Genomic DNA, 24,254 nt, shown 5'->3' on the forward strand with positions numbered 1-24,254 from the left:
TCAAACTTCAGGCAAAATGTGCAAGAGTTCTCAAAACTCATTCAATGTATGTGTTCAAAATCTGAGTGACAGATTAAAGGATTTAAAAATTCTCTATTTCATCTTTAATATTTATTAAGCTCTATGAGGGCAGTGATTTGTCTTTTCACCAATCTATCTCTGGTATTGAGTAGTGCCTAACACACAGTAGGCACTCAATAAGTGTCTGTTAAGGAGGGTGGGGGAGGAAAGATTGGATGAAAGTAATCAAAAGGTACAAACTTCCAGCTCTAAAATAAATAAGTACTAGGGATGTAATGTACAATATGAGAAATTAACACTGCTGTGTGTTATATACGAAAGTTGTTAAGAGAACAAATCATAACAGTCCTCTTCACAACGAAAAAATTTTTTCCTTTCTCTTTTATATTTATCTATATGAGATAATAGATGTTCACTAAACATACTGTGATCATCATTTCATGAGGTATGTAAGCCAAATCATTATGCTATACACCTTCAACTTAAACAATGCTGTATGTTAATTATGTCTCAACAAAATGGAAGAAAAAATTCAGGAATAAATATTTACTTTCAAATGAAAAAAAATTATGTTAAATTATATGTGATAGTAACATTGCATCCTAAAGGAATTAAATTCACTGTCATTGGCTGTGTGGTTTTGCATAATCAAGAACAAACGTGTAGCACTTTTAATGCAAATCATATAAATAAACATAAAAGACATCTACTCCCATTGGGTAAACTACAAAACAGAATGATTCTTTAGAGCTAATCCAGCCAAAGAAATGGTACGTTACATCTTTCTAGTGGCACTGAATCCATTATCATATTTGGCAGCTGAAATGATTTTTTAATTCTCCACTTTAGAAAATAAAGGCATTTCAGATAAAAGTGGAATAGAATGTATAAAGAACTCTGAATTTTATCAAGTTTTTCTTCAAAGTTGCCATACAAAGAAAAAAAAGTCTCATTTTGCTGTCATGATCTCAATGCTTTAGCTTTAACTTTAAAACAACTACTTTTTGACCTCACAAGCAATCACAAAACCTTCAAAGGGAAGAGCTGCTTCAGCATTTCCTGCCTGCCTGCCCTAGCCCAAGATTAACCTTGCCAGTTCTTAGGAAGACTTATAAAACCCCCTTAAATGACTAATTCAGATAAGTGGTAATGTGAAGCCAGAGTTTATAAGATGCTGGTTTATACTTGTTACCCGATGAAGCTATCACTTCAAAGTGTTAAATACATTCACAAAGAGGTTCAGACATAAATATGGAATGTGGAGCATGTGGAATACTTTCTGACTTCTGCTATTATTGTGGAGACCTGTTTCCAGAGGAAAATTGTTGCCTTGTTGTCTAACAAAAGTCTTTAAAGTAGCTAATGGTCACTTCAACGACCACTAGGCACTCTGTCAGTCTAATTCTTTCCTTAATTCTTGCAAACACATACATATACACTTTCAAAACACACCACAGATAAATTCCATTTCTTTGGGAGCTTGTCACGAAACAGCCACCTTACAGATCTATCAGAAAAATCCAAACGTGTGTGTGTGTTTATAGTTTTGAAATTGCCTTTTTAGATAAGGAAACAGTCACTGGCTTCACATACTTTGGGGTCCTTTGCCAGGATAACTCAACAATTGCATTAGGTTTTCTGCTTCTATCCACTCTTCTCTGGTTATGTTAATTTCTTTGGTTATGTTGCTATTAGGGTTTTGTTCAGTTCAGTTCAGTTCAGTCACTCAGTTGTGTCCGACCCTGCGACCCCATGAAATGCAGCATGCCAGGCCTTCCTGTCCATCACCAACTCCCGGAGTTCACCCAAACTCATATCCATCGAGTCAGTGATGCCATCCAGCCATCTCATCCTCTGTCGTCCCCTTCTCCTCCTGCTCCCAACCTTCCTGGCATCAGAGTCTTTTCCAATGAGTCAACTCTTCGCATGAGGTGGCCAAAGTATTGGAGTTTCAGCTTTAGCCTCATTCCTTCCAATGAACACCCAGGACTGATCTCCTTTAGGATGGACTGGTTGGATCTCCTTGCAGTCCAAGGGACTCTCAAGAGTCTACTCCAACTCCACAGTTCAAAAGCATCAATTCTTCGGCGCTCAGCCTTCTTCACAGTCCAACTCTCACATCCATACATGACCACAGGAAAAACCATAGCCTTCACTGGACAGACCTTTGTTGGCAAAATAATGTCTCTGCTTTTCAATATGCTATCTAGGTTGGTCACAACTTTTCTTCCAAGGAGTAAACGTCTTTTAATTTCATGGCTGCAATCACCATCTACAGTGATTTTGGAGCCCCCAAAAAATAAAGTCTGACACTGTTTCCACTGTTTCCCCATCTATTTCCCATGAAGTGATGGGACCAGATGCCATGATCTTCGTTTTCTGAATGTTGAGCTTTAAGCCAGCTTTTTCACTCTCCTCTTTCACTTTCATCAAGAGGCTTTTTAGCTCCTCTTCACTTTCTGCCATAAGGGTGGTGTCATCTGCATATCTGAGGTTATTGATATTTCTCCTGGCAATCTTGATTCCAGCTTGTGCTTCTTCCAGTCCAGCGTTTCTCAAGATGCACTCTGCATGTAAGTTAAATAAGCAGGGTGACAATATACAGCCTTGACATACTCCTTTTCCTATTTGGAACCAGTCTGTTGTTCCATAGGGTTTTATTAGGTTAATTAAAAATGTTTTTTAATCTCCAGAGAAAGCTTAGGACAACAACAATGGTTGCTATTTTCTACACATAATAGCTATTGTTAAGTTTGGCTCAACACAGTATCCTGAATACAATGTAGATTTATCCTTAAGATTGGCTGCAAAAATAACCACAGTCTTACACAGTGTTATATGCCCTTGCTATTCAAATGTCTGGGAGATAGCCCGTAACTTTTTTTTTTGCTGAGATACCCCAACTGTATTTCAAAGATGAAGCTGAATCCATAAACATAACACTACTGCTGGCTCAGATTTCTAGAGACTGAATTGTAACTGACCAGTCTTGCTTGCTCAGTATTTTATTTGGCAGTCTGGTAACCCTGGTCCAGCTAAAAAGTCTCATTCTAATTAATTCTGCCATAAATCAAATGGCTTTTGTGGTCCTTGCCTGTTAAAACTCATTGTTAGCAAAAAGTCGTCCATACAAAGTAACTTCTTACTTCTCCCAGTTTATCCCCCTCCTAGGTACTGTTACCTCAGAAATTGGCTAAAGCCATTAGCAGGGTTCTTTTGATGGGGTAGACTATAGTAGGCTCACTGGCTCTGAGAGTTCTTGGCTTTAGAGAACGAGCATTAAAGAGTCTCTTATTAGACAAAATTTTAAAAATGTTGATAAGCTATATGGGAAGAAAGAAGTTGGAGTATCTGTTTATGGTGAGTAGTACCATTATACTGCATTTTTCCTTAAATTACACTTTCTTTCCATCAGAGAATAGTTTTTGCTATAGTGTGACTATTACCTAAACAAAGGAGCAGGTGCGAAAGAAAAAATCACTGATATTAGTAGTACTAACTTTTTTCAGTATTAATTCTGTATTTAAATAGTTTGAATGATCATCACACATCCTTTTACCAAGACTTCTCAATTCTTAAAATCTTAATATTGCCCTATTTTTCAATTGGCTGAATTTCACTTTCAAGTATTTCTCTTTTGTATTAGTTCTTTTATATTTTCAGGAACTGCCTAATACCTTTATGTTTAAATGATGTCTTGGCTTACTACTCTTGGATCACACTTTTATCCTTTCAGAACTCTGAAGACAATACTTAGTAGTAGTAAATTTCACTGCAATAATTATATTAAAACTATGAGCTACATTTCTATGATATAGATAAGTTTTCCTTATTGAGAAGTAATCATGTTAATTGTGTTTAAGGTAGTATAACTGGACTGTGATTTTCAAATTCCTACTTTCTGAGTGTAACCACTTATGTTTATAGGCTGCCAGTGATATATTTATTAAAACAATAAAAGCCAATTTAGAATATAAACAGGATGGGAAAGAGAGCCAGGTTGCATTTTTTTTTTTTTTGGTGCTTCCACCCTGAAACATGAAGCAGAAAGAAGGGTGGAAAAGCTTATCTTGAGAAAGCAAGACAGAAATGAAAGCATGATCTCATTCCCTTTTCCCACACCCAAAAGCAACAAGGTGACATTTTCTCTTCGTCTCATCAGTTTAACAGTCCTCTTCTCTTTTTTTAAATCCCTAATAGTAAGTTTTCAAGTGCTTTTTTTAAAATTAAGAGGTTTACCAGATTCTTTTTGTAATTTTTAAGATTTTAGTTTTCAGAATCAAAGATCAAAGCATGAGAATGCACAAAAGTTCTCATTTAAAAACTTTTCCTTTGCTATTTATGACTAACAAACACATCCTGAGCTCCAATAACCTAAACCCCAAAGATTTGGAGGCATGTTCTATTTTGCTCTTTGGGAAAAGGTATTTGTTTAAAACGACAGAAGAGGTAAACCATACTTTCCTTAAGGCAGTAAGTTTAGGAGTCTTGTAAAGAGAAATCTAATGGGGGAGGGTCTTTTAAAATTCTACAAAGAACTCTTCAAATAATTTTAAAATTCAAAACCATAACAATGATTTAGAACTTGAAAGTTATACACCAAAATCAAGAATGTGTTATTCCTATGGAAAAGAAGTTTCAATTTTGGCAATGAAAAAAAAGATGTCCAAGTTATATCTGAAGAAAAATGACCAATTAATATTTGTTCAGTGATTTAAAAATCATAAACATGGCCATCACTTTAGAAAATAAGACCTAGAATGAGGCTACAAAAGAAATTAAATTGTCTTCTTTAAGAATGTCATTACCAGTTTTAACTAAATTAATATTACATATGCAATCTCAAAATTCTAATTTATTCATTATTAATGCAATTTCTATCAACAGCAGAGTTTTTTTGTGGTCACAGTCCAGCTTATTCTAAAAATGTTTTGTGGAAAGGAAGAGGTGTTAGAACAGGTAAAAGATATTTAAAAATTAAAATGGGTGGGCTCTCTCTGCCTGGTGTTAAATCATTTCTTACAGCTACAGCAGTCGGGATAATGTGGTTACAGAGCAACACATGCAGATCAATGCAACAGATCAGAGGACTCAGAAATAGGCCTACACAAATAATGCTCAACTGATTTTTGACAAGGGTGCAAAAGCACATCAGTGGAGGAATGGTGCTACAGGAACTGGACACCCATAAGAGAGAAAAAAATAAGAACTTTGACCTAGACCTCATTTTTTATAATTTTGTGTAAAGATTTACATAAAAAATGAACTCAAAATGAGCCATAGATTTAAATGTGAGACATAATGCCAAAAAACTTTAGAAAAAAATTGAAAAATTCATCAGGAAGCATGTTTGGTGAAGGGACCTTAGATGTGACTCCAAAAAGACAGTCTATAAAAGGAAACATAGATCAATTTGGGCCTTGTCAAAATAAAGACTTTTGTTCTGTGAAAGACCTTGTTCAGAGAACAGAAAGACTAGCTACAGACTAGGAGAAAAGATTTGTACACCACTTATCTGATAAAGGATTGTTATCTAGAATATATAGTTCAGTTCAGTCACTCAGTAGTGTCCGACTCTTTGCGACCCCATAAACTGCAGAATGCCAGGCCTCCCTGTCCATCACCAACTCCCAGAGTTCACCCAAATTCATGTCCATCGAGTCAGTGATGCCACCCAGCCATCTCATCCTCTGTCTTCCCCTTCTCCTCCTGCTCCCAATCCCTCCCAGCATCAGAGTCTTTTCCAATGAGTCAACTCTTCGCATGAGGTGGCCAAAGTACTGAAGCTTCAGCTTTAGCCTCATTCCTTCCAAAGAACACCCAGGGCTGATCTTTAGAATGGACTGGTTGGATCTCCTTGCAGTCCAAGGGACTCTCAACACCACAGTTCAAAAGCATCAATTCTTCAGCACTCAGCTTTCTTCACAATCCAACTCTCACATCCATACATGACCACTGGAAAAACCATAGCCTTCACTAAATGGACCTTTGTTGGTAAAGTAATGTCTCTGCTTTTCAATATGCTATCTAGTTTGGTCATAACTTTCCTTCCAAGGAGTAAGCGTCTTTTAATTTCATGACCTCTCAAAACTCAGTATTAAAAAAACAACCCAATTAGAAAATAGGCAAAAGATATGAAAAGATACTTCACCAAGGAGGATAAACAGATGGGAAATGAATACATAAAAAGATGCTCAGCATCATTAACCACAGGGAAATGCAAAATGAAACAAAATTGAGTTATCTCTACACTAAATAAAAAAGTGACAAAACCAAATGATATCAAGGATGTGGAAAAACTGGACCATTCATATATTGATGGTAAGAGATTAAATGGTACATTTACTATGGAAAAACATTTTAGGATTTATAAATTTAAATAGGTACTCTTATATGACCCAGAGATTTGTATTCTTTGGGCATTAATCTCAGAGAAATGAAAATTTACAGTCACAGAAAAACCTGTACACAAATATCAATATTTGTAGCAGTCCAAACTAGAAATGGCTAAAATGTTGTTCAATGTGTGATTGATTAAATAAACTATGGTACATTTATACCATGGAATACTACTCAGCAATAAAAAGAAAGAAAGAATCATTACACACTACTTGAATGAACTCTAGACAATTATGCTGAATGAAAAAAAGCCAAAAGATTGCATATAATTCTGATTCTGTTTATATATTTTTGAAATGACAAAATTATAGAATAGGGGAACAGATTAGCGGTTTCCAGAGGTAGAAAGAAATGGGGCAGGTGCAGGGGAGGGAGGAAGTGTGTGCTATTACAAAAGAGTAACAAAAGGGCTTCTAGCAGTGAAAGAACTGTTATGCATCTTGTCTATATCAATGTCAACATTGGCTTTAGTACTGTACCAAGGTCCTGCAAAAGGTTATTATTCGGGGAAACTGGGTAGACGGTACAGATCTCTCTGTGTTATTTCTTACAAGTACATGTCTACAATTTCTGCTAAGTGAAAAGTTCAGCTAAAAAAACTATCAGAATTAAACAGAATATAGTATCATTAAATTGATGGGGATAAAAGAAGAACGTTCCATATCTTATTTTAAACATTTTTTCCACAAAGTTTTCCAAAACACTATAGACATAACTACAACTATTTTGGAAGAAATATGAGTGATAAATCCTTCAATGTATATCCAATATATTTGCATTAGAGTTTTCAAAATTCTCTGGATTCAATACTATGTAGGAAACTCTTTAAGATCAGTGATTAGGACTGCAGCTTTGTAAGTATAAGAATGCCTTGGTTGAAGATATAACCTAGAAAATAATTTACCACTTTAAAGTTATAACCAATGAATTCTCATCAGCTATGGAAGAGTTGGTCAAGTTAAATAATGCTGCTTAAGTCATAGGTGAAGTGAGTTTCAGAGAATTATGTCAATTTTTAATGACACGGCATTCCTCATTTTGTTAACATCTGAAAGAAAACTCCAGTTAGTATAAATTGATTCATGGAGGAAGAGGAAGAGGCATTCCTAGTAAACAAAGTTGGACTCTGGATGTGATGTCTAAATTTATGATGAGAAGCGTGACGGATTAGGTATCAGGAGACTCTGTCCCCCACCACTGCTCTACCACTTCATGATGTGGCAAGTCAAAATCAATTTCTCTGTTGCCTCATTTGCAAAAATCAGTGGCTGGATTAGACTCTGAGCTCTTCAAATAATGGCACATTATTTTATTTATCTTAGTGATAACAGTGCCTAGCACACTGCTGATCATTAATAAAGCCCTGTTAAATGAATTAAGTAGGAGTAGGAAATGTCAACCCACTCCAATATTCTTGCCTGAAGAACCCCCATGGATGAAGGAGTCTGGTGGGCTGCAGTCCACAGGATCGCAAAGAATGGGACACAATTGAGCAGCTAAACACAAAACAAATGAATTAAGTAATGAAATGCATATGTGCATGCTAAGTCCCTTCAGTCATGTCTGACTCTTTGCGAGTCTATGAACTGCAGCCTGCCAGGCTCCTCTGTCCATGGGATTATTCAGGCAAGAATACTGGAATGGGTTGCCGTTTCCTTCTCCAGGGGATCTTCCCGACTCAGGGAGCGACCCACATCTCTTCACATCTCCTGCATTGGCAGGCAGGTTCTTTACAGGAAGTTCAACAGGAAGTTCTAAATGGGTCTCCTGGAAATTATATCTTTTCTTGACTGAACTACAGCCCTTCTCTCTCAGGGAGGCCTATCCTTTCCTAGTGGGTTTGCAAGGTGCTAGCTGCCCAGAAGAAGAAGGAAACTAGGCCCAGGAAATTCTCTGTGGGTTGAATATAGAAGATAATGGCTGAGATTGGTTCTAGGCATCATTAGCTATTTTGACCAGAAGGGTTCTTACAAGAAAAACTCTGTAACTGAAGGTGATTCTTTTCCATCATCCTTGGATGATAATCCCTCATTCTCATGTTCATCCCTAAAGAGTCAAAAGGTAAAGCCTCCTTCAAATGTAATGCTGCACTTTCTAAATGTAAAACACCAAGCTCTTCTGAAAATGTCAAGTGTCAAATGTATTCAGTATTATTTCTGGGTAGATACACAAGAGACTAGTACTAATGGTCACCTGTGAAGGGAAATGGGGATCAGGTCAGAGGCACATTTCTTTTCTTTATGTCCCTTTATAGCATTTGAATTTTGTTCTGTGTTTATATTTCATATTTAAAGAATAATTTTAAAAAATAAATATATATGCTCAATAATGCTTTAGGCTGACTGAAAACCACTGTATTTCAAAGCATTTTCCATTTACTTCTGCAATACTTAATACTGCTTACTTTTGATCCTTATACTAGGTGTTTAATAAATGTGATTAAACAAGGCATATTGGACAAATCTATTATATAAAAAGTTTTTAAAAATGTGACTATACAACTTTCACAGACTTTCCATTATTCAAGTAAAAATATTAAGGAAAAAGTTAGTACTGGGAACAAGTTGATAATAAGCTACTAAGCTTCAGGAAACAGGAAAAAATAGCTTCACTTAAATATAGAAATCAGTACTGCTCAGAGTGAAAGCAAGGATGTGCATTAACAACAGAGTAGTGATACATGAAATATTATCTTGTCAGTACCACTTCTAATCCATCAGCTGACCTGTAGTTAGACATTTAATATTAATATGTCCCATTATTCATAACAGCCAAACAGTGGAAACAACCCAAATGTCTTATCAATGGATGAATAGATAAACAAGATGTCATATATCCATACAATGGACTATTATTCAGTCATAAAAAGGAATGAAGTGTTGATACATGCTACAACTTCAATGAACCTTGAAACAATATTCTAGGTGAAAGAAGTCAGTCAAAAAAGACTACATGTTCCATTTACATATGAAAGTCCAGAACTGGGAAACCTGTAGAGACAGAAAGTAGATTAATGACTGCTTGGGGTTGGAGAGATAGGTGGCTGGGGAGAGGGATAGCTTAAAAGTATGGGGTTTCTTTCTGAGGTGACGAGAAGATTCAATTACTGGTGATGGTCGTACACATCTGTGTATATACTAAAATCCACTCAACTATACAGTTTACATGAGTGGTAGAGAATGTGAATTCTATCTCAGTAAAACTGCTTTAAAAATGAAAAATATTAATATGTCACAATTTCCTTTTTGATCCTAAAGTTAAGCAGTTCTCATAATGAAAGCGCTATCTGTAACATTCATTCCTGACCAATTAAAACAAGTGAGAGGAAGAAAACCAAAGAAGCCCTTTGCTTAGTCTTCAGATAGGTTCACATCATGATGTATTTTATTCAATTATGATTCATAAGCTATCGATTTGCTGATTAGATTTTCACAATTTAATCTTTATTAGCAAAGTCCTCTTTCAAATGTATTTATGGAGACCTGCTATGTGCCAGGTGTACTGTGAAAGATTCAGGAGAATGGGTTTATTTTCCTTTCTCCCTAGAACAGTGTTTTCCATTGTATATGGCAGGAATTTAGTGCTATCTTTGAAGCAAACCATATACACAGGACACAGTACATCCAGATACACTGCATCCATTTGATTCTCTCCCATCAAACAGAACAATGACCAAATTTGGAATCCTGGGTCATTTCAAAGTCTGGGACAATCAAGAAGTTCAAGGCAGAAAATGAAGGTGTCGGTTATACCTGTGTATAGGGCTTCCATGGTGGCTCAGATGATAAAGAATCTGCCTGCAAATGCAGGAGACCCAGGTTCAATCCCTGGGCCGGGAAGATTCCCTAGAGAAGGAAATGGCTACCCATTCCAGTATTCTTGCCTGAAGAATTCCATGGACAGAGGAGCCTGGCAGGCTACAGTCCATGGTGTCGCAAAAAGTCAGACATGACTGAGTCACTAACAATTTTATACCTGTGCACATGTGCTCTGCTCAGTTGCATTGACTCTTTCCGACCCCATGCACTGTAGCCCATTCAATTCAGTTCAGTCGCTCAGTCGTGTCCGACTCTCTGTGACCCCATGAATTGCAGCACGCCAGGCCTCCCTGTCCATCACCAACTCCCGGAGTTCACTCAAACTCACATCCATCGAGTCAGTGATGCCATCCAGCCATCTCATCCTCTGTCGTCCCCTTTTCTTCCTGCCCCCAATCCCTCCCAGCATCAGAGTCTTTTCCAATGAGTCAACTCTTCACATGAGGTGGCCAAAGTACTGGAGTTTCAGCTTTAGCATCATTCCTTCCAAAGAACACCCAGGGCTGATCTTTAGAATGGACTGGTTGGATCTCCTTGCAGTCCAAGGGACTCTCAAGAGTCTTCTCCAGCACCACAGTTCAAAAGCATCAATTCTTCGGCCCTCAGCCTTCTTCATAGTCCAACTCTCACATGCATACATGACTACTGGAAAAACCATAGCCTTGACTAGATACACCTTTGTTGGCAAAGTAATGTCTCTGCTTTGGGAGTAAGCGTCTGCTACACCTTTTCCCGACCCAGGATCAAACCCAGGTCTCCAGCATTGTGGGTGGATTCTTTATCGGCTAGGACACCAAGGAAGCCCCATTCTACTTGTAGTTACTGGCTATTATCCTTGACTCACATAAAACTTAACAGAATGCTGTACCATAGAAAGTATGAGAGCTGCATGTGGAAGTAATGGTGAATCAATGTTTTTTAAGGCTTCTGCATACATGGATATTTCCACAGCTGCAGAACCAACTACTGCAGAAGTACATGCTGTGCACAACATCTACAATTTAGTAAAGCTGGAAAGAATTTTATTTTTGTAAAAACTAAATGGGGAGTGGCTCACTTTCTTGCCAAAGGGCTATTTTATTCCAAGACACTGGTGTCTGCTGACCTTCATTTATAGGCTGAGCAATGTTCTATTTAAGTAAAATTAACTCATGGTGGGCACTTTTTCTAGGATGCAATAATTATTGCAAAGAAATAACAATGTTTAAACTTGATTTGTTCTTAGTTTAGATTTGATTATATTGGGTTATACATGAATGTCTTTGTTCACACAAGGTTTAAATTTAGAAATTATTTTATGTTGAGAAAAAAGGCCATATTTAAGTTCCTTTTCTACATGTAAGAATATTTTTAGGTTTTATGAAATCCAGTATTATGTCTTTTCTTCTAGACTGCAGGAGTATCTTACCATCTTTGTAGCCCTAGCACTTAGCAGCTTTCATTAAACTTATTTCAGTTGAATGATGAAAGAATTCCACAAATAGACTAATTAAGGCATTGTCCATATTACTATATTTGGCTAACTCTTACTCCATCTGTAGTTTGTACTATCAGCAATATATACCTTAGAACTCTGGGCATATTTTAAAGTTTCCCTGAGTTTTACATCTCTTTGCAAATGCCTTATAGGCCTGCTTTTATATAATCCTTACACATTTTGAAGTACTTGACATAGCAATATTCCCTTCATCTTTACACAAACCCTCTCTAGAGAGGGAAGTTTGCCATGATCTGCTTGCTCCTATAAATATATTCTAGTTTGTTTTCATTTCAGGAGGGGGGGCAACTAATGCCAGAAAACTTTGATTTAGGAAAAGATACCAAATGTATGGATTGGGTTATATCTTTATACATGTTATTCTATCAGTATTACTTTTTGGCTATCTATACTTAATATTAATTTGGCTATATTGGTTTTTAATTATTATAAGACAAAATATAAAATTTTAATTATTCATAACCACTTACAAAAGCTATTCAACTGTAGCTTTAAACTGGAGAGCCACAAACTGCTCAAAATATTTGTTGAATGTGTCAATGTCCTTCATCATTTCCTGGTTTTAGCTTTTGAAAACTTCCACTAGAGGAAATAATAGGCATCGTAAATTTAAAATGAATATGTTTTGGATTCACCCATGACTAAGATTCTGATTTAATTTATAACTCTCTGCCTTCCCCAGCATTTTAAGTTTTGACTAATTTAATTTCTCTTTTCTCCTATTTTTCAAAGGCAAACTTTTAAACACTCATGTTTATACTATTTCTACTATTGTAGAAACAAACATTTAAGAACTTGAAGCTTTTTTTTCCTATCCTCCCAAATAAGCATCAACATTACCTATATTACCTTCCATCCTGATCTAAGCTAAATTTGTTAGTAGCAATGAGTTTATAGTGGTGTCTGTAATATATTAAAAGAGTATCATTTCCAATTTTCATTTGAGGGTGAATTTAGGCTGCTGGATGGCATATCCTCATAAAAAGGCAAATGGTAAAAGGGTTTCTAAGCTAAGTCAAGAGGCTTCTTCAACCTGGAACATTGTTAAAATCCTCCACATGTGTAATGCAAAGCATTAGGAAGTCATATTTTCACAATACCATTAAATAAAACAAACAAAAAAACCACCTATCTTATTTATCTTCAGTGGTGATACTTAAGGGAAAAAAGAGTAAATCAGGGGAAAATGAAGAGGTAGCTACAGACACCTGATAAAGATCACCTAAGGCAACATTAATTGACCTATAAATTGGCATGCCACATGGCTTGTGGGATCTTAATTCCCTGACCAGGAATCCAACCCCTGCTCTCAGCAGTGAAAGCATGGATTCCTATCCATTGCACCGCCAGGGAAGTCCCCACTATTTTCTTTACAAATGTTCTCCTTTAATTTTAAGGACAACACTAAAACAAGTCATATCATCCCCATTTTATAGATAGTAAAATTGAGGTTTGGAGGAGTTACAGAACTTCCCCAATATCACAGATATAAAACAGCAAAACCATGGGAACCCACATTTTATACTAAACTCCAGTCTGACTATGAAATATAGCATGTACATTATACCTCTGAGAACAAAAAAGAGAGGTCATGAGAACGAGTTGTCTGGTCAGACATTTTCCACATCACTTCTGGGTCATCAGATGATGTCCAGAACAACATGGTCCTTAGTGCCACCAATGAACTGGGGGAAGGAAACAAACATCCGGGAAGGGTCTATGAAGCAGCATGGGATAAGTTTAGAGAGAGAGATGCAGTGTGCAATGAGACATTTAAATATACAAAATATTTATTACGTGTTGTAATTGGGGGATTCACTATACATGGAATCTAGGCACAAATTAACTGATGGCACCAGAAATTTTACCACTATTTGATCTCAGTTTAGCTATTTAAGCAAGTTGAATGAAATATATAACTGAGTTTATTGAGTAGTGTCAAAGTACAGGCACACCTCATTTTATTGCACGTTCCAGATATTTCACTTTTTACAAATTGAAGGTTTGTGGCAAGTCTGCATCAAGTGAGGAATCTATTGGCATCTTTTTCCCAATAGCATTTTCTCATTTTGTGTCACATTTTGGGAACTCTCACCATATTTCACAATTTGTCATTATCATTATACTTGTTATAGTGATTGGTGATCAGTGATCTTCAATGTTACTAGGATACACTGAAGCCTCAGATGATTAACTGGTATTTTTTAAACAATAAAATATTTTTAATTATGTACTTTTTAAAGACGTAATGCTATTGCACACTTAATAGACTACATTATTGTATACATGACTTTTATATGTGCTAGGAAGTCAAAAAAATTGGTGTGACTCACATTATGGTGGTAGTCTGGATGTAACTGATGTTATCACTGAGCTGCAATTGCACAACCTGAGATAAAAAAAAGCCTTTTGACAAACAGAGACATTTGTATGTCTGTGAGTCTATTTCTGTTTTGTAAATAAGCTCATTTATATCATATTTTAGATTCCATGTATAAGTGATATCACATATTTGATGATATTCGTTTTTCTCTGTCTGACTACTTCACTTAGTATGATCGTCTCTAGGTCCATCGATGTTGTGGCAAATGACATTATTTCATTCCTTTTATGGTTGAGTAATATTCCATCACATATATACACACATACACAGCACATATTCATTCATCTGTCAATGGACATCTAGGTTGTTTCCATTTCTTAGCTATTGTAATGGAGAAGGCAATGGCACCCCACTCCAGTGCTCTTGCCTGGAAAATCCCATGGACAGAGGAGCCTGGTAGGCTGCAGTCCCTGGGGTCGCTGAGGGTCGGACACGACTGAGCGACTTTACTTTCACTTTTCACTTTCATGCATTGGAGAAGGAAATGGCAACCCACTCCACTGTTCTTGCCTGGAGAATCCCAGGGATGGCGGAGCCTGGTGGGCTGCCGTCTATGGGGTCACACAGAGTCGGAAATGACTGAAGCGGCTTAGCAGCAGCAGCAGCAGCTATTGTAAACAGTGCTACTATGAACATCAGAGTATGTGTATATTTCCAAATTAGAGTTTTCATCTTTTCCAGATATATGCCCAGGAGCGGGATTGCTGGATCATATGGTAGTTTATGGTTACTAAAGGGGAAGGGGGAATAAGTTTGAGATTAACATATGCATATTGCTATATATAAAATATAAAACAAGGACTACTATATAGCACAGGGAACTACACTCACTATCTTGTAATAACCTATAATGGAAAAGAAACTGAAAAAGAATACATATGTATAAAATTGTATCACTTTGCTACACACCAGAAACTAACAACATTGTAAATCAACTATACTTCAGTAAGAATAAATTAATAAAACAAAAGAACCTCCAAACACAGCCATTTAATCAACTTCATGATGAAAAGTTTCTTTAGGATACTGAAAGTTTCTGGTCACAAATAAGGTTTCCATACTTGAACAGAGTTTTACAGCAATCTGAAATCTAAAGGCTAATTAAATACAAACCTGTCTCCCTTCCCCCATTAACAGTTCCATTTCAAAAAATAGAACTTCCTAGGATTGTGCACCCCACAGGATTCTACTTCATCCTGCTTTGCACCTGCTAACTAGATCAGAGGAAACCACAATATTTCTAAGACATATTATTTACCTAAACCAGCTCCAGTTTAGTCACATACAAAACACTATATAAAGAATGCCTTGTTGTTTTCCTGAGTGCTGTTCTTTGAAATCAAGGCTCTTTTTGGGTAAGCCAGTGTTTAAACTTCAAAGATTGTCAAAGGAATTCATCTTTAAAAACAAAAATCTTTGCAATTTTTCTTCTAAATACCTATCCCAAAGAAATACTCAGAGTTACAAAATGCTTTTTGCCCCAGGATGTTCACTGAAGTATTATCTATAACATATGGAAAGAAAAAAAATTTCCAACAACCTGGAATTAATGAAGTGAATTATGAAATCTCATGCAGTAATTTTAAATATTTTCAAAAATATCTTATTATGTGAAAACATTTTCACAGTATAATAAGTGAAAAAAAAAAAGAGATACAAACTGCATATACAACATGATCCCAATTTTAAAAATATTTAACTTTCTATACAGGAAACAGATTAAAAAATATGAACAAGTGGCATGATTACGAGTAATCTTTACTTTTATTCTTTATAAAAATTTTTGCTTTAATACTTTTACAATGGCCTTGTATTTTTTAATCCAACGCAAAGTGATTAAAAACATCTGAAGTACACACTACTTAAGACACTTTTCCAGCAGATTAGCTAAATATACCTATTGACTATTATAGCAATAAGATATACTGAAGGAATCATCTCTTGTCACTTTTACCTCTGAGAAAGCAGTCTGAAAGGGAAATTCTCCCTCACTGAAATACAAGCTCCAAAATGTCAAAAAGACATAAAGAAATGGCAAAAACAGGGACATATAAGCAAGTAAATAAATACAGAAAAAATGCTTAAAAATTACATTAATCTATAAAGGACAATGTATTAGTATTATAATTCAGTGTCAATAGCAGAATGTCAATCTGAGCACAACACTATGTAATTAGAGCATATAAGGTAGAATGCAATAATATGAATATTCAAAGCTATTTTACTGTCCTCACAAATTCTATTTTATAGAAAGTATTTATATTTTATATAAATATATATACACATATAAAGTAAAAACAGCTTAAGAGAATCAAAATTTTATTTTCAATGACTAGGTTACAAGGTTACAAAAAATGACTTGCTATTTTTTAAACCAGAGATGGTAGAAATGAGATCAGATTTTACAAAAGAAAACGATTTATTTTAGCAAAAAGAACCTTTTCTTCAGAACTAGCCACACGATACCAGGTAATTTCAAAAAGTTCTTTAACTCAGGGCTTTCTGCTTATTTCATTTTCATTAGGTACTGTTACTTCACAAATGATATTTTAACAAATGTTATCAAACATAATTTTAATAAAATAAAACATATGATAATGCAAAGAATGACAGAGTTAAAGAACCATTATGTAATTGGCAAGATGACAACAGACATTGAAAATTAATTCCAAGTTAACAATTTTGAGGGTGGGGGTTGAAAATGACCCCTCAGAAGTTTACCTAGCACAAGGTTTGTTTTTTCAAAAGAAAATCTACATTCACTTCTCACTTTTCTGTGTTAATGATGGCATGACACTTAAACATACAGATTATCTCCTTCATTATACACTTTTCCATACTTCACATATGCAATTTAGAGTGCAATTACACAGAGAAACATTTGATTTTTCATGCGCAACTTTACACAAAACCTCCTATAACAGGCAATCACAAAACTAAGAATGAAGTATGATAAGCCAAAGTACTTTGTAAGCTTTAGCAATGAACACCAAAATACTGCTCGATAGTTGCTTGGGAAAAGTAAGAAAAAAAACCCACACCACATTAATGGCTTTAACGGCTACTTGGCAAAATATTTGAGGGGAAAAAATATAACAAAGTATTACATGTATAGGGCTTAATGCTCTTGTTATCAACCATTTCTCTTATTTTTCATTATATTATGTCTGGCTTTACTTCTCCTTAGCTTGTAAAAGTGGATGGTTGGAGACTATTACAGACAAGTAAAAATGTGGCAAGACTTAAGTGATGAGAACTCTATTTCTGTAAACTCTTGTTAAAACTTTGGTGCTTCTATGATATACTACTACAGTGCTTTGAATTTATATACCACCTGTCTGCTGAAGAGCCAAGGCTTACATAGCTCATTTATCCTTTCAGCATCCCTGTGAAATACGTAGATCAGAAACAGATGGTTTACAAATAAAGTAAAATCCAGATACGAACACAGAGAACTTCCATAATTTACTTAAGATGGCCTATCTGTGCAAACTGTAGAGGATTAAAAGACCCTGGATTTTTTTCCAGTAAACAATACTACCTCCTTATCATCAAACCAATTTCTAGACTGCTAAGAAAAATTAAGCTTTCTTATAATATAAAATCAGAAAGTTTAATGTGCCAAAAATCTCTGATAAGGAATGACAGAAATGGTCTATATTTTAAAGAAATAACATTAGTCACTGCGTAAGCCACCAGTGATCATCTTCCTGTATAGTTACCAATTTTCCAACAAGGTATTTAGCTTAAATACAGTTGTGTCTCAGGTGGTGCTAGTGGTAAAGAACCCACCTGCCAATGCAGGAGACATAAGAAACTAGGGTTCAATCCCTGCGTCGGGAAGATCCCCTGGAGGAGTACATGGCAACCACTCCAGTATTCTTCCCTGGACAATCTCATGGACAGAAGAACCTGGCACCCTATAGTCCATAGGGTAGCAAAGGGTTGGACATGACTGAAGCGACTTAGCATGCAATATAGTCGCATTACAATTGGTAAACAAATCAACCGATAAATAAAATTGAAATAAGCAATACTATTTCTATATAAAAGACACAACAAAGTCCTTGAGCCATGCCCTCTGTTTATAAATGAGAAAATGTGTGGTGTCTGGCACATGTATGTACTCAATGTTATATAATAATGTAATAATCTTTAGTGACTTTCTCAAGGTCAAATTATGAGTCAGTGGCAGAACCATGTCTAGAATCTAGTTCTTCTGAAGGAAGTCCAACATACTTCCCCCTTACCATTATAATTTTCATTTAACAGCAATGCTTTTTCAGCCCTAAAAGAGTTTATACTCAGCAATATTTGTCTTTCAAGTGCTAAGAATAAGGCAAATTCAATGTTATTAAACTTATTAAAATTTTGGAAACTGTCACCTCCATAACTACCAGTTGGCCCAAGTATTATCAGATCTTTTCCTGAGACTGACATTTCATGATTAGACTGTTTTGAATATTTCTAGACCATAATTTTAACCAAAGCTCTCTCATAACTAAAAACAGCGAGTCGTGACCACTGGTATCTAAAAGACCTTCCAACAGTATAATGTATCCAAAAAACTTTTGAAACCTTCAACACATTGAACATACATTATATGGTATGTCATTCCCTAGAATAATTATACAGACTCAAAATGTGATCTAGCTGTTTTCTTCTAAACTGAGTTTTATTATTTTCACACATCAAACTTTCTCCCCAGATTACTTTTCACCAAAACAGCACGAGCAATTACAAAGTGATTCCAAAAACAGAGAGCCAAGTCGTCATGTATTGATAGATGTTAGATGTTTGTTTTCAATTTTATATCTGCTACTTCTGGAATCTGTACTAAACAGCAAAAACAAACAGTTTGGCATATACATTCCACCTAGATTATGATAAATTCTGATAAGGAATGACAGAAATGGTCCATATTTTAAAGAAATAACATTAGTCACACAGTACCAAATTCACAAATTTATCATATGTGCCAAGAATATTATTATGTCAGTATATTTTTTGGATAGGCAAGCAGAAATGCCTAAAACAGAATATGGAAAAATTGCAAGTGGATTTCCTTCCTTTTCTCTGTCAGTTTCACCAAAAAGAATCTCCTTAGTCCTCAAACACCGTGGTGAAGCTACTACCCACTTCTTTTCAGTAACAGTCACACTGTTTACCTTGGAGAGACATCGACTCAGTGGACATGAATTTGAGCAAACTCCAGGAGACAGTGAAGGGCAGGGAAGCCTGACTTGCCACCGTCCATGGGGTCGCAAAGAGTCGGACATGACTTAAGAACAACAAAAATGTCCATGTAGTTCCTGATAGTGCCCTGGATACTGACATTCTGCCAGTAGAAATAGTCACAGTTAAGTCTAATGTACTTGTAACCATTTGTAGAAGAAACTTAATCTCAACCCAAATATTACTCACTAGTTGTAATAATCCTTTTACCCAAAATGTATTAAGCCTAGACATTTTTAGCAATTGACCCTAAATGATGCCATCAGATTGGATTCCTTCGACCTGAGTGTTAATTATCTGTGTAAAATCAAGTTGTTGTTTAGTCGCTTAGTGAGTGTCCCACTCTTTTGCGACCCCATGGAGGCAAAGCATAATTTATTTGGCTCTCCCACCCCAGACAAAGAGTTTGATCACTTTCTAGATCTAACAATAGAAATTAAGTATTAGACTCGTAATCCTCTAATTTTGATTAAAGCCTGGGTTCATTAGATCATACCACTGAAAAATGAAGTCAGTAGTTTTAAACAAGTGGACACCTCTGAGACAAAAGACTGTGGACAGAGAGCCTAGTGAGGATCCTGTTTTGACATGAGTTAATATTATTTTAAAAAGAACTTAACTCCCTATCACTTTAACCTAGTTGGATAGTTGTACTCTTTCCTTTTTTAAGGTTAAATATTTATTAGTTCAATCTAAAATTATATTATCACCTCACTTCCACTAGGGGGGTCTATCTAGCAGTGTGTCCTTAACTCCCAATTAACTCAGGTGCAGCTTGAGTCCGCTTCCAGCTAATCTGCACTGCCAGGTTAAGCCTGGCAGTCAGAGCTATGTGCTTTAAAGTTGTTCTAGTTTTTAGGCTCAGAAACCCATGCACAGCATAAAAATGGAGTGCTCAAGTCATTCAGAGGTTGCTGCAGTACGTAGACAAAGGGTTTCTGGCTAAAGCATACAAAGCCAAAATCTCTTAACTGTTCCCAGTTTCATTTTTAGCTGCCCTAGTTGTTTTCAAGACTGAATATGTGTCAACTGGATCCATTTTTGTAAATAAGTAAAGCTTTTAAACTCTTGACCTCAGACGTTCTGCTGCCCATTTCTGTACTCTGCAATACATAATCTAAATCACAAAAACCGTAAAGTTTTTCCAACAGTAGTCTTAACTTGGGTCACTTGGGTGGGTATTGGTCATTACAGAAGTTGTTTCTGTGGCATCTCATTATTCTGCTAAAGTATTGAGAGGCACAAACCCAATCAGCTCTATTTCTCAAATTTAGTGTCCACTGTTTTTGTGCCTTATTTCTGATCCAATTTCAAACCACAGTAACTGATGGTTAATTTTAGCCAAAAGATTATCCACCACTTTCAAGCAGATGCCTAATATAGAGAACAGTTCAACTGGAATATAGGCCAGACCTAGGTACATGGACAAAGCCTAATTTTTTAAAACACTATCTTATGGGATATGGCTTCAAATCAATCACTTCAGAATGAAACAGGGCATGAATAAAAGGACAATTTTCCCAGGAAATAATTAGTAAGATATTTTTAAAATTTAGAAAAGCCATAACTAGATTGAAGAGCCACAGGGGAGACATATATCCCAGCACAAACATATTTCAAGCCCTTATTTTAAAAACAGCTTCTGTTTTTATTCTGGATAAAATCTGAGCACCAAATTCCCTTTCTGTTCCCCTCATCCACATCCAAGTAGAATTCCCTTGAGTAGAGGCTAGTTCACACCCTCTCCCCTTTTTGGTCGAGTATTTTTGGGAAAATGGACTTCAGCCATTACATTCCAGTTTTAAAGTCAAAAGAAGTCATGTGACCATGACCCCAGGGGCATCAGAGACTTGGGGCACGTGATGCCAATTGGCATGTGTGGGGCTTCCGCCAGTATGTTGGAATTCGCTCTAAATTGCATCCTCAGGATCAAGTTTAGGTGCCCAAATACACTGTGACATCTAATAAAGCAGACTATCTGCTTATTTCTCAGTAGTTTTTCACTTCACCTAAGTACCTACTGTGCGGCCTGCCAGGCTCTCTTCCCAGTCCCCACCCTCATCCCCGGTAACAAGTCGGGCACCCCCAGCATCCTGTCTATCTGATCCTAAACGGCGAATTAATTCTAAACTCAACCTTGAGCACCAACCGGGATGTCGTGCAGATCGGGTGTGGAGCAAGAAGCGTCTCGTACGGGAAGTGTCATAAAGCCTTAAGTCCACTCCACCTCCCAGGCTGGGATCTTCTGCCCAGAAGCCTGGCGGTCGGAGCCGCCAGCACATTAAAGCCAGGAGCAGCAGCGGCGACGGCGGCGGCGGCAACTTTGGGACTGGCGAGAAGCCAGGGCGCGGGTGGTCGGCGTTCCCCGCCGCCCCCCCCCCCGCCTCTCATTAGGGCGCTAAGTACTGCGGGTGCGGAAAAGTAAACACTGGCAAGTGCAGCTGTGTGGGAGAAGGGGGATGTTGCCCCTCTCCCACCGTCCCTTTCGACTGTCTCCCGAGCCGCCGGGACCGTGTGCGCTCGAGGGTGCGGAGCCAGAGGAGCTGAGAAAGGAGCAGACCGGGCGGCAAGGAATCGGGAGCGTGAAGAACGGAAAGGTACTGTCCTAACGGCATGGGGATGTCCTGCTACTGAAAGGAAAAAAGTGCTTACTCATAGGGAGACGCGGTGCGATCGCTAAGCGATCGCTACTGGCCAGGGAAGCAAGCGGAAGGCAGGCAACCAGAGCCTCGTTCTCTCCCTGGGCCACCGCACCCCGAGGAGCCGGGGGCCGAGGTGAGCCTGAGAGGTCACCGGAGGCGGGCGAGCCGGGGCTGGAGGCGTAGCAGGCGGCGGGCTCCGGGATTTCCTGAGTCCAGAGCCGGCGGAGGCGGGGGGAGGAGGGTGGCAGTAGCTGGAGAAGGACGATCGAGGGAAGTTTAGACGCTGGGTTTCTACTTCGGGGCCGCCGCCGGTAAAGGGGAGAAGGGCAAGGGTTGGCGTCAAGGACTCCAGCCCAAGGTTGGCAACAAGTTAAGAGCAACGATTGAGAAAACACCATCTCCCCCAGTGAACGTCAGAAAACGTGTCTGAAGCGGGTAGCGGTCATGGGGAACACTCGGTCACTCCCACCCATCCCTGCTGCGAACGGTCGCTTTGGCGCCCAAGGCTGGGACAGAAATCTCTCCAGCCTCCCTCTCAGGCCCCCGCCCCCCGTGCCAGGCATGTTCCCGCCGAGGTTCCTGGAGATGCTCTCCTCTGGACCCACTCCTGCCCACGCTCAGGGACCCTGCTCCCCTCGTGCCCTCCTGTACCTGCAGAGCACTTACAGAAAGTCGCAGAGTACCGGATCTGGCCCAACTGCCTCCGCCCGACGCACTCAGACAACTTCTGCCGCTCGGAATCTTTGCGGCTGTGGTTCTAAAGCCAGCGCTCCCGCCCCTTCTGCCAGGCCCTCCGCCCCTCGGCCGCCGCCATTGGCTCGGGTGGTGCTAGCAGTCGGCCTGGGAACCAGGAAAGGGATTGGGCCACGAGCCTGTCACATCATCTGGGTGGGGTTTTGGGACAAAAGGCACAGGGATGGGCGCCCTGGAGGGATGGGGACTGTAACTGCGGCTGGGAGCGGAGATTGGTCCTCTGCTCCCTTTCTCCCCTTCCCTAGCTCCGAAGAGACTAGAAGAAGTCCTCAGAACCTGGCTGGGGTACCACTTTCTCAAAAACCGTGTAGAATAAATGAAAAGATGAGAATGTGGGAGCGAGAGTTTGAATGTTACCAAGACCCTATTTAAGTCTGGAGAGTACAGTTTCAACCTAGAATCATAAAAAGAATCTGGACGTGGGAGGGGACGTTAGTAGTACGCATCAGTAGTCTCTTCGGCTCCAATCAGCTCAGGTGCGGAGCAACGCTGAGGGAAAACCTCAGCAATCTTCCCTTTCTAACTAGTTATCTGGAACAGATATATGGACAGGACGAGGCTCTCATGTTTTGGGTTTCATGCCAAGTAAATTGTTGGCCAAAGTCACTTGCGTGGTCTGTTTGTCCATACGGAAAGGAGTGAGAGGTGGAGGTGGGGAGGGACGTGAAAGTTACGTGGTTCCCGTTGGTTGACTGTAAACGGATAATTCTCATCAATCTCCTTTCACCAGAGAAAACTTGGAGACATACTCCTGCTTCCTAGAGTACCTTTCCTTCTTCTCGGCCTCTGTGTCATAGCTGACCTCTTTCATTAACATGCGCTGAGGTTTCCCCTGCTTATCTGCATTCCAATCTTTGGAATCAAGAGACTGGCTTGTGGCACAAGAAGCGGAAAGGCTAAACCCTTTCCCGTTTCAGTCGCAACCATTTTGTTCAGGCAATGTGTGCTTGGAAAATTTTTTGAAGAATTTTAAGTTGGTTCAACTCAATCTCATTTTATATGCACTAGGAAAATCTACTAAATTCAGAGTGGCCTGAAACATTTCTTGTCAAGGAAACCTCCCTTTATCTGCTGTTCTAGATTTCTTGAGAGAAATTAATCTGTAGTGAGTGTCCTGACTTCTTAAATGGGCAGAGAAGGAGAGTTCACATACTGCCTAAAGGCTCTACTAGCAGAGAAAGAACTGGCATTGTGAAAAAGCCTTGTTAAATATTAATTAATGATTAACCAGCTGGAAGAACATATGAAAGGCACAGAAAGGTGAAAAATAAATGAGAGGGCAATCATCAGGCTTTCAGAAACATTAAATTTCTGGTGTGAGAGATTTTGCACTGGGTCAGGCTAGGGTCAGCATAAAAGTACCGATTTTAACATGTTCACGTTGTATGAACTGTACACTATATCGCCACACACATTTACAAGAGGCTCCAAAATGAGATTTCTGATTTTCAGTAATTAGCCCAAGGTTTGGTATGGTTTCTGGAATTCTTTACACAAAATTTCTA

The 24,254-nt window shown here is 38.1% G+C and overlaps 1 protein-coding gene across 2 annotated transcripts in view; it reads right to left on the reverse strand.

Moving 5' to 3' along the window:
* Positions 1–22,829, reverse strand: part of PLS3 (plastin 3) — a 100,191-nt gene extending 77,362 nt beyond the window's left edge. The window contains exon 1 of one of the 2 annotated variants that reach the window (XM_070290873.1): positions 22,663–22,829. The gene's annotated coding sequence lies outside the window, so the exon portion shown is untranslated. The remainder of the gene's footprint in view (positions 1–22,662) is intronic. The other variant, XM_070290874.1, reaches the window with a different exon arrangement.
* Between the last annotated feature and the right edge of the window lie 1,425 nt (positions 22,830–24,254).

This window comes from Ovis canadensis, chromosome X, assembly GCF_042477335.2.
Source record: "Ovis canadensis isolate MfBH-ARS-UI-01 breed Bighorn chromosome X, ARS-UI_OviCan_v2, whole genome shotgun sequence".
Classification (NCBI taxonomy): Eukaryota; Metazoa; Chordata; class Mammalia; order Artiodactyla; family Bovidae; genus Ovis; species Ovis canadensis.